Source organism: Bos mutus, chromosome 6, assembly GCF_027580195.1.
Source record: "Bos mutus isolate GX-2022 chromosome 6, NWIPB_WYAK_1.1, whole genome shotgun sequence".
NCBI lineage: Eukaryota > Metazoa > Chordata > Mammalia > Artiodactyla > Bovidae > Bos > Bos mutus.
Genome location: NC_091622.1, coordinates 112,784,489 through 112,800,183, shown reverse-complemented (window position 1 = coordinate 112,800,183; position 15,695 = coordinate 112,784,489). Strand labels below are relative to the sequence as shown.

The window sequence follows — 15,695 nt, the reverse complement described above, 5'->3', positions numbered from 1 at the left end:
TGCAGCAGCTTCTCTGGTTGCAGAGCACAGGCTCCAGGGCTATGCTGAGCTAGTGGTGGTGAACAGGCTTACCTGCTCCAAGGCAGGTGTGATCTTCCTGGACCAGGGATCGAACCTGTGTCCCCTGTGTGCGTAGGCAGATTCTTACCCCACCCCACCCCCAGCATATCTTTCTTAATCGTGGTTTCTGGATACGGTTCACTGTCCCCACAGGTCTGGAGGCATCTTGAGAAGCTGGGAGACCTGAGGCCTGAGCTGGAGAGAAAGCGAGATGGGCCCTGCTCCAGTGCAGCCACAGAGACGGCAGGGCGCTCCCTGAGCCCTTTCAAGGCTACCACCGGCCTGCACAGGCAGGGCCCGGATACGTTCCACTTCAGACGCGTTTCGGTTCTGTGACAGTGTCTATCGCATGGTCAGTGAAAAAGCTTAGAAACACTGTTCTTCGATTTGCAAGTGTGTTTTTCTGGAAACAAGAGAATGAAATGAAGGGGAAAAAAACGTATAACATCTAAGAGCACAAACATTCACCTGATATAGGTTGTTGTTTAGTTGCTAAGTCGTGTCCGACTCTTGGCGACCCCATGGACTGCAGCACACCGGGCCTCCCTGTCTTTTACCAATCTCCCGGAGCTTGCTCAAACTCATGTTAACTGAGTTAGTGATGGCACCCAACCATCTCATCCTCTGTTGCCCCCTTCTCCTCCTGCCCTCAAGCTTTCCCCAAATCAGGATCTTTTCCAATGAACTGGCTCCTTGCACCAGGTGGCCAAAATACTGGAGCTGAAACCTCAGTCCTTCTAATTAATATTCAGAGTTGATTTCTTCTGGATTGATTGGTTTGATCTCCTTGCAGTCCAAGGGGCTTTCAAGAGTCTTCTCTAGCACCACAGTTTGAAAGCATCAATTTTTCAGCTCTCAGCCTTCTTTACGGTCCAACTCTCACATCCACACGTGACTACTGGTAAAACTATAGCTTTGACTATACGGCTGTCTCGGTTTGTCAATAACTTTCCTTCCAAGGAGCAAGTGTCTTTTAATTTCATGGCTGAAGTCACCGTGCACAGTGATTTTGGAGCTCAAGAAAATAAAATCTGTCACTGCTTCTCCTTTTTCCCCATCTATTTGCCATGAATTTAGGACCAGATGCCATCATCTTCGTCTTTTGAACGCTGAGTTTTAAGCCAGCTTTTTCACTCTCTTCCTTCATCCGCATCAACAGGCTCTTCGGTTCCTCTTCACTTGCTGCCATTAGAGTGGTGTCATCTGCATATCTGAGGTTGTTGCCCTTTCTCCTAGCAATCTTGATTCCCGCTTGTGAGTCATCCAGCCTGGCATTCTGCATGATGTCCTCTGCATAGAAGTTAAATAAACAGGGTGCCAGTACGCAGCTTTGACGTACTCCTCTCCCAATTTTGAACCAGTCCGTTCTTCCATGTCCGGTTCTAACTGTTGCTTCTTATCCTGCATACAGGTTTCTCAGTAGACAGGTAAGGTGGTCTAGTATTCCCATCTTTAAGAATTTTCCACAGTTTGTCGTGATCTGCAGTCAAAGGCTTTAGCGCAGTCAGTGAAGCAGATGTTTTCCTGGAATTCCCTTGCTTTCTCAATGAACCAGTGGATATTGGCAATTTGGTCTCTGATTCTTCTGCCTTTTCTAAACCCAGCCTGTTCATATGGAAGCTCTTGGTCCACAAACTGTTGAAACCTAGCTTGAAGGATTTTGAACATAACCTTACTAACACGTGAAATGAGTGCAATTGTGCGGTAGTTTGAACATCCTTTGGCACCTTCCTTCTTTGGGACTGGGATGAAAACTGACCTTTTCCAGTCCTGTGGCCACTGCTGAGTTTTCCAAATTTGCTGGCATATTGAGTGCAGCACTTTCACAGCATCATCTTTTAGGACTTGAAATCGCTCAGCTGGAATTCCATCACCTGCACCTGCTGTGTTTGCCGCGATGCTCCTAAGGCCCACTGACTTCACCATCCAGGATGTCCGCTCTAGCTGCGTGTCCACACCGTCGTGCTACCCGGGTCACTAAGACCTTTTCTGCATAACTCTTCATGTATTCTTGCCGCCTCTTCGTAAGCTCTGTTTCTGTTGGGTCCTTACTGTTTCTGTCCTTTATTATACCCGTCTTTGCATTAAGTTTCCTTGATACCTCCAATTTTCTTGAAGGGATCTGCACTCTTTCCCATTCTCTTGTTTTCCTCTATTTCTTTGCACTGTTCACTTAAGAAGGCTTTCTTATCTCTCCTTGCTATTCTCTAGAACTCTGCATTCAGTTGGCTATATCTTTCCCCTTCTCCCTTGCTTTTTGCTTCTCTTTTCTCAATTATTTGTAAAGCCTCCTCACTTCAGTTCAGTTGCTCAGTCGTGTCTGACTCCTCCTCAGAACACCACTTTACCTTCTTGCATTTTTTTTCCTTTCGGATGGTTTTGGTCACTGCCTCCTGCACAATGCTACAAGCCAGGCTCCTCTGTCCATGGAATTCTCCAGGCAAGAACACTAGAGAGGGTTGCCACTCCCTTCTCCAGGGGATCTTCCTGACGCAAGGACTGACCCCAGATCCCCTGCACTTGCAGGCAGATGCTGACCCCGAGCCACCAGGGACGCCTGGTCCACTTCCTGACACACTAAACAGCAGTCCCGAGCGGCACCAGGCACCCCCGGGCCACATGCTGCCAGCCAAGGCCCAGGCACGCCTGCAGCCCCAGAGCCCTGGGCAGGCCACAAGTGGGCTTGGGGGTGGGGAATGGGGCTGGGTGGAAATCACGCCGAGCAGGTACCAACCACCCGAGCTACCTGTAAACCAGAAAACCAAACAGAGGTTTAGGCAGCGGACGGTAACACGGTAGCGAGGTTCACTCTGGGGCTGAGAACGGGAAAAGGAAGGCAACGAATTCTCACGGTCGTTTCATCAGGGGAAGGTTGCAAGATGAGGGGAAGCCTCGGGAGCAAGGCTTTGAGGATTACAGTCACTTGCCTGTGTGAACTGCGTCCAGTCCTCTGAATGTGGGCTCCTCCCTGCTGCCGAGGGCTGCGTCCGCAGAGGCTATGTTATAGCTCTTGTGGGAAAGGTGCCTTCTTGTTCTGATGAGACGCACTTAAAACACAAAAACAAAACAAGGTAGTGGGAGAGCCCACTCGACAGCCCAGCTCCAAGCCTTGCTCCCTCCTGGAATCACGCCTGTCTGGGAGAGGGGCTCGGGGTGCCCTGCTCCCTGGCACTTTTCTTTCCCTCAAGCTGCAGAGACTACAACCATGCCCACCCCCACCCCACCCCTCCTCTGCCCTGGCCTCACTGGCACTTCTCTATTTACACTCACTTCCTCCTTTGGCACGATCCAGCAGCAAAACCCAAGTCACACCAATGTAATTTAAAAGTTCCTAGCAGCCATATTAAAGAAGAAAAACAGATGAAATTCATTTTGATAATATATTTATAACTTGAGAGACCCCAAATATCACTCCAAATATAACCAAGGTACAAGTCATTAGTGACTTATTTTACGTTCTTCCCCCCATACTAAGTCTTTGAAATCTGGTGCATATTTGACACAGAACATCTCAAGTCAATCTAGCCCCATTTCATGCACTCTGAAGCTGCATGTGGCTCAGGCGGCTACCTTACTAAACAGCTAGGCCTAGCTGACCTCCACTCCCATGACTGTAAATATGTCTACAAAGAGATCACTCCGCACTTCCTCTCACCTCCTCCTCTCTCTTGAATCCCAAAATTATAGAGCCATCAAGCTACCAGACAGGTGTCTAATCAGTATCTCAACTCACGTCTCTTAAAAATAAAAAAAATAAAAACCCACACATTCTCACCACCACCACCAGCATCCTTGCCATGACCTTCCCAACATCAATCAAGGGCAAGTCCATGCTCCTGCTACTCAAGCCAAAGGCTCTGGAATCAGCCTGGACTCCTCCGGTCCCTCTCACATTGCACATCATCCAACCCATCAGCAAGTCCTCCTGGTCCTGCCTTCATGATGACCCAGGATGGGGGTCTTCTACTTGCTCTGCCCTCCCGAGCGCTGCTCTGCCTCTCAGATGGCTCTCCATCTGTCTCGTTTCCCCCAGGTTTCTGCTCGAGGGTCTTCTCACCAGGGAGCCGTTCCCTGTCCACCCTAAACACACAGCAGCCCTCTGGCCTTACGTCTTCACATGGCTCGTGTGTCCATCTGCTGACTCTCCCCCACCCCCACCCACTGGCACAGGATGGTGTGGGGGGCCACGGGTGGTCAAACAGTCCCCTGAGACCGCCTGCCATGGGCAGCCCAGCTGACCAGAGCCTCCGGCCGCTGCACATGCAGCGTCTCCAGGGCCAAGACATCAGGCCACGTGTCCCTCGGGCTGCTTGCTCCCAGCAGTGCTGACCAAGAGGGGGTGCCAGCCCTCGTCTTCCAACAGAGCCCAAAGCCTGGCCGAGGCTGTCTCCAGACTGCCCAGCCCTCTGCCACCGCTCCTTCCTGCATGAGCAGGATGGCATCAGGGGGAAGCCGAGGGCTCCTCCCAGCACCCCACTCCCTCCCTCGGCCCCTCGTGGAAGTCTCCCACACGTCTAACCATCTCGGCATCTACGCCTGGGACACTGTGAGCACAGCCAAGTACTGTGGAAATGAATGAATCTCCAGAAGAGCCAGGCCGTGGACAGGACATCCATTTTTAAGTTACAGAGACAGTCGCTGGGGCTCCTCCTCTGCCATGTGTCGTGTGTTAACTTTAGGGAAGTGTCCTGAGACCTCTGGGCTCCAGCTTCCTCATCTGTAAAATGAAGACGCCACCACCTCTCTCAAGAGCTGTCAGGAGGAGTACAACAGACAGTTCACCTAAGGTCCCCAACAAGAGGCCTCATGTGGAGGAAGTGCTTTAACAAGCGTGAGCTCACTCTCCTCTGTAGCTGCTTCTAAGAATCCCTCGCCTTCCTCCTTCACCACCAACTCTGACCACTTGTAAATTAAATAAAGCCCCAAATGACCGTAAGTACCCTAAGGACTGTCATCCTCAGTGACAGACTTTATTTTCTTGGGCTCCAAAATCACTGCAGATGGTGACTACAGCCATGAAATAAAAAGATGCTTGCTGCTTGGAAGAAAAGCTATGACCAACCTAGACAGCATATTAAAAAGCAGAGACATTACTTTGCCGACAAAAGTCCATCTACTTGAAACTATGGTTTTTCCAGTAGTCATGCATGGATGTGAGAGCTGGACTATAAAGAAAGCTGAGCACCAAAGAATTGATGCTTCTGAACTGTGGTTTTGGAAAAGACTCTTAAGAGTCCCTAGGACTGCAAGGAGATCCAACCAGTCCATCCTAAAGGAGATCAGTCCTGAATATTCATTGGACGGACTGATGCTGAAGCTGAAGGTCCAATACTTGGCCACCTGATGTGAAGAGCTGACTCTTGGAAAAGACCCTGATGCTGGGAAGGATCGAAGGTGGGAGGAGAAGGGGATGACAGAGGATGAGATGGTTGGATGGCATCACCGACTCGATGGACATGAGTGTGAGCAAGTTCCAGGAGTTGGTGATGGACAGGGAAGCCTGGCGTGCTGCAGTCCCTGGGATTGCAAAGAGTCAGACACAACTGAGCGAATGAACTGAACTGAATCCTCACAACTACTTTAAAGAAGAAAATGCCCAGGTTGATGTCCTAAAATTATTAAAACTAATAAAGCCACCAAGAAAATGTTTAATATCATCATTTAATCGAGCACATTAATTGACCAATTAATGATTGCAATCATTAATACTATGATTATGACAATTATTAATATGATCATAATCATTATCAATGATAATTTAAAGAAATTAGAAACTTGCTGGTTCATTTTTCTTTTTTTAGGCTGCCTAGAGTAAGGGGGTTTCTCATGAAAGTTCACCAAAACATTATGTACAAAAATGTTGTTATTGTGTTACAATAACAACTTGGAAGTCTGCTCCATCAACTAAATTCTGGCACATCCATACCACAGAAAACCAGGCACATCAAAGAAAACAGTGAAGTGGATCTACACAAGCAGTAAAGATACAGATGCTGACACGGAAAGCACTCCAGATACAAAGTGTTTGCACATCACACTCTCCACTATGACTCCACAAGTTACAAGTACAGACATAATTTTTCTTCTATGACATCCAAGAAGTTGATCAGTCATTCTTTAAGATGAGTACAGGATGGGCGGGGAGTGAAAGAGGAGGCTTGTCTAATCAACTGAAACTTACTGCTTTTTTAGATTTCAGTTCAGTTGCTCAGTCGTGTCTGACTGTTTGCGACCCCGTGAATAGCAGCACGCCAGGCCTCCTTGTTCATCACCAACTCCCAGAGTTCACCCAAACTCATGTCCATCGAGTTGGTGATGCCATCCAGCCATCTCATCCTCCATCGTCCCCTTTTCCTCCTGCCACCAATCCCTCCCAGCATCAGAGTCTTTTCCAATGAGTCAACTCTTCCCATGAAGTGGCCAAAGTACTAGAGTTTCAGCTTTAGCATCATTCCTTCCAAAGAACACCCAGGGCTGATCTCCTTTAGAATGGACTGGTTGGATCGCCTTGCAACATGTACTTTAAAAAAAAAAAAAAATTGGCTTAAAAAAATAAGTAAATAAACAGGTTTTAAAAGAGTTGCCTGTATTCAAAACAGGGGCTTCCCAGGTGGCTCAGTGAGTAAAGAATCCACCTGCAAGGCAGGATAAGCAGGAGACTGTAGGTTCAATCCCTGGGTCGGGAAGATCTGGAGGAGGGCATGGCAATCCATTCCAGTCCTCTTGCCTGGAGAATCCCATGGACAGGGGAGCCTGGAGGGCTACAGTCCATTGGGTTGCAGAGTCGGACTCGACTTAGTGACTGAGCACACACGCATATTCAAAACAGTGTTTTGGTAAACCATACAAAATACAGTTTTAATAAATTAAGTTTTATATTTTACAAAAATAAGAAACAGCTTTGATAATACTAACAAAAAATTAACAATATGATCAGTAATCATTATCTAGGGTGGTAATCAAAGGAAGTAGTGGCAAGTCACCACCACCACCATCGCCAAATAAAGGGCCACAAACGCGTCTATTCAATTTCCGCTTTCTCCTGGTGACATTCTGTCGATGTGTAAAAATAACTGAATCAGTATGTCGTGAGACCAAACCTAATCCAGTTTTGTAAGTAGACTATACTTCAATGAAGTATTGTTTTCAACTTTCTCACCGTGAAAATCTTCAAGGAAGATGCTAACGAGGAGCAAAAGGTTATCAGACACCTAAGAAAAGGCTAGTAACCGAAGGAAAAATAGATAAATAAAAGTCTGACTAGATGCCCAAACTTGGGCAAACAGTTGTGAAACAGTCCTGCGTCCTGGGATTAAGACACCACAGGTACTTTGGGAAATGTAACTGGGCTAGAAACAGACCCCTGGCTGGAAGGGAAAACAAATCCCTGTCTGCTCTCTACCTCACCCCGTTAACTGAGGTTAGCAACGCTTATCACCGAAAAAGAAATCTGAAGACGTGCCGAGGCCCGCCGCCGCCTCCACACGTGACTGGCTCAGGGGGTGCACTGGGCGGAGTGACCACTGCCTGTGCCGGTACTAGAGACCACACACACACACACACACACACACACACCCACACACACACACACACACACACACACACACACACCCCACACACACACACACCCCCCACACACACACACACGGCGCCCGGCCTTGCTTCCTGTCACATAACCACATGCAGATACACACGCACACACACACAGCCCGCGCTCACAGAACGCACATTCTCCCACCACTCCCTTAACGAAGAGCATGGACACAAAGCCACACGCCTGCAGACGGTTTTGCGATCATTCACCTTCTAAACTGTCCCACTGCTTTTAGTTCTAACTCACGCTAGGCTCCTCCCCTGGGATAGGCCTGTTGCCCTCAACTCTCTGGGGCGGGTTTTAAGAGAGACTGATTAGGAATATATAGATTTCCAATGATTCTTTTTTTTTAAGTTCATAATCATAAGTAAGGTCAACGTAAGTAAAGTAGCAATCGATACACACTCTTATGCTGCTGCAAGTTTAGGGAATTTCATATTACGTTAGAATCAAAGACACCACGCTGGATACAACCTGTCAAGCAGTAATGCGTATAATCTTAAAAACAGTAACTAAATGTTTAATTAAAAGTTTCAGAATTACAGCTGGCTTTCAGCACCAAGCTTCTCCCTCTCCAGCCCGGGAGCAAGACTGCTGAGCAGACACAGGAAGCGACAGAGAACTACGGAGAAGCCCCAGGGACAGGAAGGCGCTTCGGAGGTGATGGCAGCAACACCATTTCAAGTGATGACAGATACTGCAGAAGGAGGACGGCCCTCTGGTTCAGTGGTTAAAAAGCTGCCCGTGGTGCAGGGGCCGTGGGTTCAACCCTTGGTCTGCGAAGAGTCCACATGCTGAGGGGCAGATAAACCTGGGCACCACACAGGCCAAAGCCGCAGTCCTCGAGCCCACGCTCCGCAGCAGGAGCCCCACTGGGGAGACACCTGGGCACTGCGACCGGAGTGGCCCCACGCGCTGCAACCAGACCCCGCGCAGCCGCAGAGGAAAACAGAAACATAGGTGTAAGATTCTACTGCCAGATTACAACAAAAACACCAAAGAACAACAGAGGAGAAAACACGGCAATCCCTCTTCCACTCTCTTAAGCTCACCGACAGAAAGACGTACTCGGTCTTCAGAGCGACTCCGGACCACCACCATGCATCTGCTTCTGTAAAAGCGCCCTCCAACCCAACACTCACTGTTTCGCTTCTTCCCAAAACCAATGGACGAGTGAAGGTGGGGAGACCGGATGATTATTATTTTTCCTTTACACAGGAACCAGAACTAAATCTGGGAACGCTGTTACAGTAACCAACGTATACTCAATCGACACACCTACCCAACCACTATACCTGCTGCAATTACCAGGTGAAGGCTGCCATTCCCTGAGCACTGACCACGCGCTGGGCCCTGCTCCGAGTGTCACGTGGATCCATGAGGCTCGCACGTGCAGCCATCCCAACCCCACGCCCCTTCTGCCTAGTTCAGGGAACAGAGCCTGCTCGCGTGCACTCAACCCAGCATTTTAACCAGCAAGAACTGTGTGAGAGACGGCATGACACAGTAGAGGGAGAGTCAGCCACGGCCAAGAACTTCCTCTCTTTCCTTAAGGAGTTTATAATCCATGGAACGAATAAACTAAAAAGTCGGAAAGAAAAAACAGCTGAGTGGGGCAGCCTCAAGCACCGTGTGAGCAGACAGTGAGGAGCTGATTCTGAAAGTCAGAGGAAGCTTCTTTCATAGACGCAGCGGCACTGAAGTCAAGCCTTCGGTATCAAGGATTCTGCTAAGAAGAAAAAAAAAGGCAGAAAAGCCATTCCAGAGTAAAGAAGTCGGACAAATAATCATGGAAGTGGCCAGAGGTCTAAGTGTCGAAATACCAGGTGGTGAGAGATGAAGCTGAAAGTTACAATGGTGCCAGATGGCACAGGTCTCAATGATTTCCTAACCCTTTAACACTAATTCTCAGCTGGCCAGGTGGTGATGCCTCCAAGGTGAAAATCTTTGTGGGAGTAAGCCTACCAACAGAACTAGGTCATAACCCTCAGGTGTGATGGAATGGAGGGAAATGTTAAGAACCTCTGCTATATGCCTGGGGCGGGGTTGGGGGAGGCAGGTATGATATGACCTGATTTTACATATTGAATAATTCTGGTAACAGAACACAGGAGGACTCAAGAAAGGGAGGCCGGTCAGCAGGCCTACCTACAGGAACAACCTCCACAAGGACAGACAAGAGCCAGGGACGGCAGGGACAGAGGAACTACTGGGGAAGAAAAAAAAAAAAAAGGTTGATGGAAAAGGCACACAGAGGCAGACTTGGTAAAAATCTCGTCAAGAAAAAGAAGACTCAAGAAAGTTTGCAGGCTGGGGGACGAGGAGGACGAACGTTCTGTGAATTATGCCATCCTCTTACCTTTTATCTGAACGAGGCCACACGGTACACAAAGAACAGCCACCCTAAGTGACACTGCAAAGCAAGAATAGCACAGACTTCTCACGAAATAAAGAAACAGAAGTTCAAGAGAGATTCAGCTAACTTGCCTACAGTGACCCAGGGGTGAGGGATGAGCCGACACAAACCTGAGTCTTCCAAATCCGGACCTGACGGACTCTAAACAAGCACACTCAAAAGCAGTTTACTTTTTATGAATATAAAAATCTCCAAAAAATAAACCCACCAAAAATGTTTTAAACAAAAAGCTGGTAATCTGCTGGGAATGCAATTTTATTTCAAAGGTAAGGAATGTCTTAAAACATGTGCTCCGATCCCCTCTCCCAAGAGACTGGCTTCAGTCGGCAGTGCTGGCTTTGTGAACCCTCAAAGTTTCAACACACAGGGCAGAAGTGGCTGTTATTTTTGTATAAAAATACCACTTGGTGTTTTATGAGAGATCAAAAATAATTGAAAAGCAATATGCTCAGTATCTTCAACATCCTAAAACCTCATTCCCAGATTCCCAGTGCCGTGGTTGGTACTGATGTTTGTTATTAAAATACTTTATAATAATAATATTCTTCATAAGGTGGATTACAGACTTTGGCTTTATTCAGCAAACATTTAGACATTTTCAGGTAGGAGATAAAACAATGACACGGTCACCACAGCCAGAGTTTAACAAGCACAACACGTGACACAGGCAATAATGAAAGTAAAAATAGAGGACTGTGACTGCAGAAATGAATAATTCACTTTGATAGGGTTTCCAAAGGGCTCCAGAGAGGACCTAAAATCAGATGTGGACTTTTAAAAAAGTGGAGTGGGTGGAAGTGAGACAGGGCATTCCAACCGGAGAAAAAGATTACAAGAGGGATGAAGCGGCTAGGCTGATGCGAGAACCGAGAGCCCTCTCGCGGGGCAGTGTGAGAAGGGAACCAAGAGGACAGGTGAGGTTCAGAGCAGCTGGGGCCAGACTTCGGGGGCCTGAAACGCGGTGCTGCCGGGTCTGGATTCCGGTCTCCACACAACAGGCAGGCTTAGAAGCTTTCTGAGCCAGACACTGACAAGATCCAATCTGTGTTTAGGAGACATGGCCTGACAGCCAGGCAAAGTGCAGGTAGGAAGGGTCAGGGAGGAGCCTAAGAAAGCTGTAAGCCAGAAGAGGAATCGGAAGCCCTGACACATTAGCACCAACTAATATTTTAAATGGGACTGAATCTTGACAGAACGACTTCACATCTCCCCTCACCTGATCATTTCAACCATCCTGTGAGACAGGTATCATTACTCTCCCCATTTTACAGATGAGAAAATTGGCTCAGAGGGCCATTAACTGCTCCAAGTCAAATGCTGCTACAACAGGGAGAACCTAGGCTCCCCACTGCTCCACACAAAGCAAAATAAAAACAATCTTACTGCTTTCGAAAACGCTACTGCAAAATAAAGCACAGAGTGATCTATGACATCTTTAAGAGTTGCTAAAATTCCATTTACTTTTCTTAAATGGTTGCAACTTGTGTAACAAATAAGCTAATTACCCTTAAAATAGTTACAGATTTGCCTTGTGTTAGCCTCATGGTAAAGACCTGTACTTTTCCTGAAAAACAATGCATCTGTACCTCTACTTCTATCTTTTGCAATATTAAATATTTAAGAGTAATACTCTCTACTTCCTTCAATGTTTCAGTGGCCAAACTAGATGACACAGGCTTACGTAAAAACTGTTATACATGTGCCCAAACTGAAACAGTAAATATTTTTTGAATTACTAAAAATTATTTAGCAAGTACAGTAACTGACTATAGAACACAATAAGCATTCATTGCAAGAAGCTTGCATGTAAGTATAAATGTTAGTCGTTCAGTCAGGTCCAATTCTTTCAGACCCCAGGGACTGCAGCCCACCATGCTCCTCTTGTCCATGGGATTCTCCAGGAAAGAATACTGGAGTGAGTAGCCATTACCTTCTCCAGGGGACCTTTCGGACCCACGGATCGAACCAGGTCTCCTGCATTGCAGGCAGATTCTTTACCACTGAGCCACCAGGGAAGCCCCAATAGGGTATACCTACGCACACATATAGGCATGTAAAGACACAATTTCAGGAATCATTTCTGTCACAAAGAAATGTCATCAAGAGCCTAAAAGGCACTTATGAATGGATCAACCCACAATAACCGATGGAAGAATATTTGACCTTCAGGCTGCAAAGTGGGAGAACTCCCCACATCGGATTCAAAGTCTTATGAAATGGTCAAGGTGCTCTGGCACCTAGCTAGCTCTAGGATTTGACTGTATAGTTAGTTTTACCCCGGACATCACCTATTATCAAAACTGCTTGCCCCCATCTCTTCACCGATCTCCTACCACTTTTTTTGTTTTAAACAAGCAAAGACCCAGACTCACTCTTAGGTACCTGGACCAAGTATCCGATATCCAACTATCCTAGGCATCCAGGGGGCTTCCCTGGTGGCTCAGTCCGTAAAGAATCGCCCTGCAATGCGGGATACCCGGTTTCGATCCCTGGGTCGGGAAGATCCCCTGGAGGAGGGCATGTCAACGCCATCCAAGTATTCTCGCCTGCAGAATCCCCATGGACAGAGGAGCCTGGCGGGCTACATACAGTCCATGGGGAGTCGCAAAGAGTCAGAACACGACTGATCACAGCACATAAGCACGGGCTAGACATCCAAGCATCCACCCGCAAGTGATTAGCAGAAACCATATTTAGTTCTGTCCCCCCAACCCGCTAAATCTCCTACAGTTTGTTTTTTTTTTTGGCTAGGGGAGTTGGCTCTCCTGAGCTTGCCTCTAGAGGACACAAACTGAAAGGTGGCGAAGGAGAGAAATTGAAAACCCGGGTTCTGCCACGATTTCGGTGGTCTGCTCCAGGAGCCGGGGCAGGCCCGAGTACAAGCGCGCGCCGCCCCGCTCCGTCCCGGGGCGCAGGCATCTCTCTCTCCGGTGACCACCCCGCTGCTCGGGGCGCCGGGGGGTCCCGGGGCGCAGGCATCTCTCCCCGGCGACCAGCCCGCTCCTCGGTGGCGCCGGGGGGTACGCTCGCGCTGGAGGCCAGCGCAGGAGGCCGGCTCCGGCCCTCCGGAGCGCGCGCGCGCGCGGCCGTATAACCTTCGCCGGACCTGGCGCCGCAGGGCCCGCCCCGCACGCGCAAAGAGCCACAGGCCCGCGCGCCCGCCCGCCCCCGCCGGCCGCTTCCCTTCCCGGGGTCGGGGGAGAGCCCCTAAAGGACAATGCAGGACGGGAGGGGGCAGCGCCGCCGCGAGTGCCCACCCCGCCGGCCCGGCCCGGCCCGCCGGGCCCCGCGCGCCCCGCCTCGCCTCCCCGGAGAGCCGCTCCCAGCGCGGCCCATTGTGCGCACTCATCGTCCGGCCCGCGCGCCGCCGCCGCCGCCGCCCGCGCCCCCCAGGCGCCGGGGTCCCCGCGCCCGGAGCGCACCGCACGCCGGGGGCCTGGCCCCGCCCGCCCCGGCCCAACCCCGGCCCGGCCCCGGCCCAGCCCGCGGTACCTGCCGAGCGAGCGGCCGGGCGGCGCGGCGGCCGCGGCGGGGGCGCCTCCTCGCTCCGCGGGCTCCGAGCGGCTGCCGAGCGCCGGGCGGGCCGGGGCGGGCGCCTGACGTAAAGCGGCGGCGGCGGCGGCGGCGGCAGCGGCGGCGGCGCCACTCGGCGGAGGGCGGGGGCGGTGCACCGCGGCCGCTCCGCTCCGTTACCCGGCAACCGGCCTCAGCGCCCCGCCAGCCGGCCGTGCTCCATATCCTTCCGCCCAGGCGCCGGGATTACATCAGCGCTGCCGCCCCGCCCCGGCCCCGCCCCTCCGGCCGACTCAGGGGCGCCTCTGGGGGCGCGCGCGGGCGCGCGCTGAGGGGCCTTCTCCCCGGTGGGAGCGAGGCAGCCGCGGGTGGGTGCTGGGGTCGCAGGCGGGAGCCCCCCCACCACCACCCGCGGTGTGCGGGGCGTCGGAGCGGAGATGCACACCCTCCCCCCGCCCCCGGGTGCAGGGGCTCGTGGGGCTCCTGAACTCCGTCACCGCCCCTCCCCGCCCCCGGGCTGCCGCCGCCCGGGTCCCCGCCTTCGCGGGCACACGCTCCACCTGTCTATGCACCCCCCTCTCCCCCCACCTCCTCTCCGCGTCCTGGGATGGCTGCAGTGGGCGGTTTAAAATACCGGTTTAAAAAAAAAGAAAAGAAAAAATCCAGAAGACAAGCTAAGGAAATGCTACAGGGCTCTTTTTATTAAGGAGGCAAAAATAAATTCTGGAAGACTCGGAAGTGGGAACCAAAAATAGGCACTAACCTTTGAAGCAGACTCTCTTCACACCCACCTACTTTTCCTAAATGTGATTCCTAGACCTGTCCTGAAAAAAGGCACCAGACAGGAAGGAGCCTGAGAGGTTACCTACTTAAGTTCGGAGGGAGGGTGACCTGCCTAGATGTTATGGTGCCCTGATGGATTTGTTGAGCGCCTACTGGGTGCCGGGCTCTGAGCTTTACTGTTCAGAACTTACAAGGCCAGGTTCCCAAACCAGCTCCTTGGGGGAGAAGCTGACCTGCGGGCTGGGACGCGAAACTGGACACTATGCGCTGCAGGTGCTGGAGAAGTGACCATGAGCTACTGATATCTGCAAAGTATCTACCAAGTCCTTCTCTGTACACCTGTCTTGTGTTCTTGAGAAGAATGCTGGATCAAGCATGATCATCCTTCAACCTGAGGCTCTGAGAAAGTAAAGGATTCCACCTCAACTTCTGGCTTCCCTGATAGCTCAGTTGGTAAAGAATCTGCCTGCGATGCAGGAGACCCCCGTTGCGTTTCCTGGGTTGGGAAGATCCACTAGAGAAGGGATGGTTACCTACTCCAGTGTTCTTGGGCTTCCTTGGTGGCTCAGCTGGTAACCAATACACCAGCAATGTGGGAGAGCTGGGTTCGATCCCTGGGTTAGGAAGATCCCCTGGAGAAGGGAAAGGTTACCCACTCCAGTATTTTGGCCTGGAGAGTTCCATGGACTGTATAATCCATGGGGTCCCAAAGAGTCGGACACGGCTGAGCGACTCTCACTTTTACTGTTTCTGACTAGATGAGGTCTTCTGGCTCCCCTGAACTGCAGTCTGTTGCGGGATTTGAACCCAGGTGCCTGGCTCTAAGGTCTGGGGTCTGTCTGCTCCTTTACACAGCTCTCTCCCTTCATCAGCTTGCTCACCCTTTTATTTCAGTTGAGTGTGTCAACATGAATCACAGTGCATTCAGCCAGTATCTTCTGAGCACCTATTCTGGGTCTGGCTGGAGGCCAAGCCCGGGTGGCTCTGCCCTCTTGGAAATCAAACTCTGGAAAGAGGGAGAGGATGAAAGGGTGTATGAAATCCAGGATGACTTGGGTGCAAAGAAAGGGCAAATAATGGAGTCTAGTTTTTAGGTGCCCCCAGACCTGGGATTTCACAGACCTCTGGAATTCCCTACCAATATAAGGGATTGGCAGAGTGGTCAGCTTTTAATTTTTGCCACATTGTTAACTTTGTTGTCATCTATACTTATTATCATCAATTCAGTGGACATGAATCTGAGCATACTCCGGGAGATAGTGGAGAACAGGGGAGCCTGGCATGCTGCAGTCCATGGGGTCGCAGAATTGGACATGACTCAGCAGCTGA

General features: G+C 50.5%; 1 protein-coding gene across 7 annotated transcripts in view; it reads right to left on the bottom strand.

Moving 5' to 3' along the window:
- Nucleotides 1–13,718, bottom strand: part of KIAA0232 (KIAA0232 ortholog) — an 81,811-nt gene extending 68,093 nt beyond the window's left edge. For 5 of the 7 annotated variants that reach the window (XM_070372741.1, XM_070372744.1, XM_070372747.1 and 2 more), the window contains exons 1-2: nt 13,563–13,718; nt 2,988–3,107 (exon numbers count right to left, since the gene is read on the bottom strand). The gene's annotated coding sequence lies outside the window, so the exon portion shown is untranslated. The remainder of the gene's footprint in view (nt 1–2,987; nt 3,108–13,562) is intronic. The other 2 variants (XM_070372743.1, XM_070372748.1) reach the window with 1 other exon arrangement.
- Nucleotides 13,719–15,695: the final 1,977 nt, after the last annotated feature.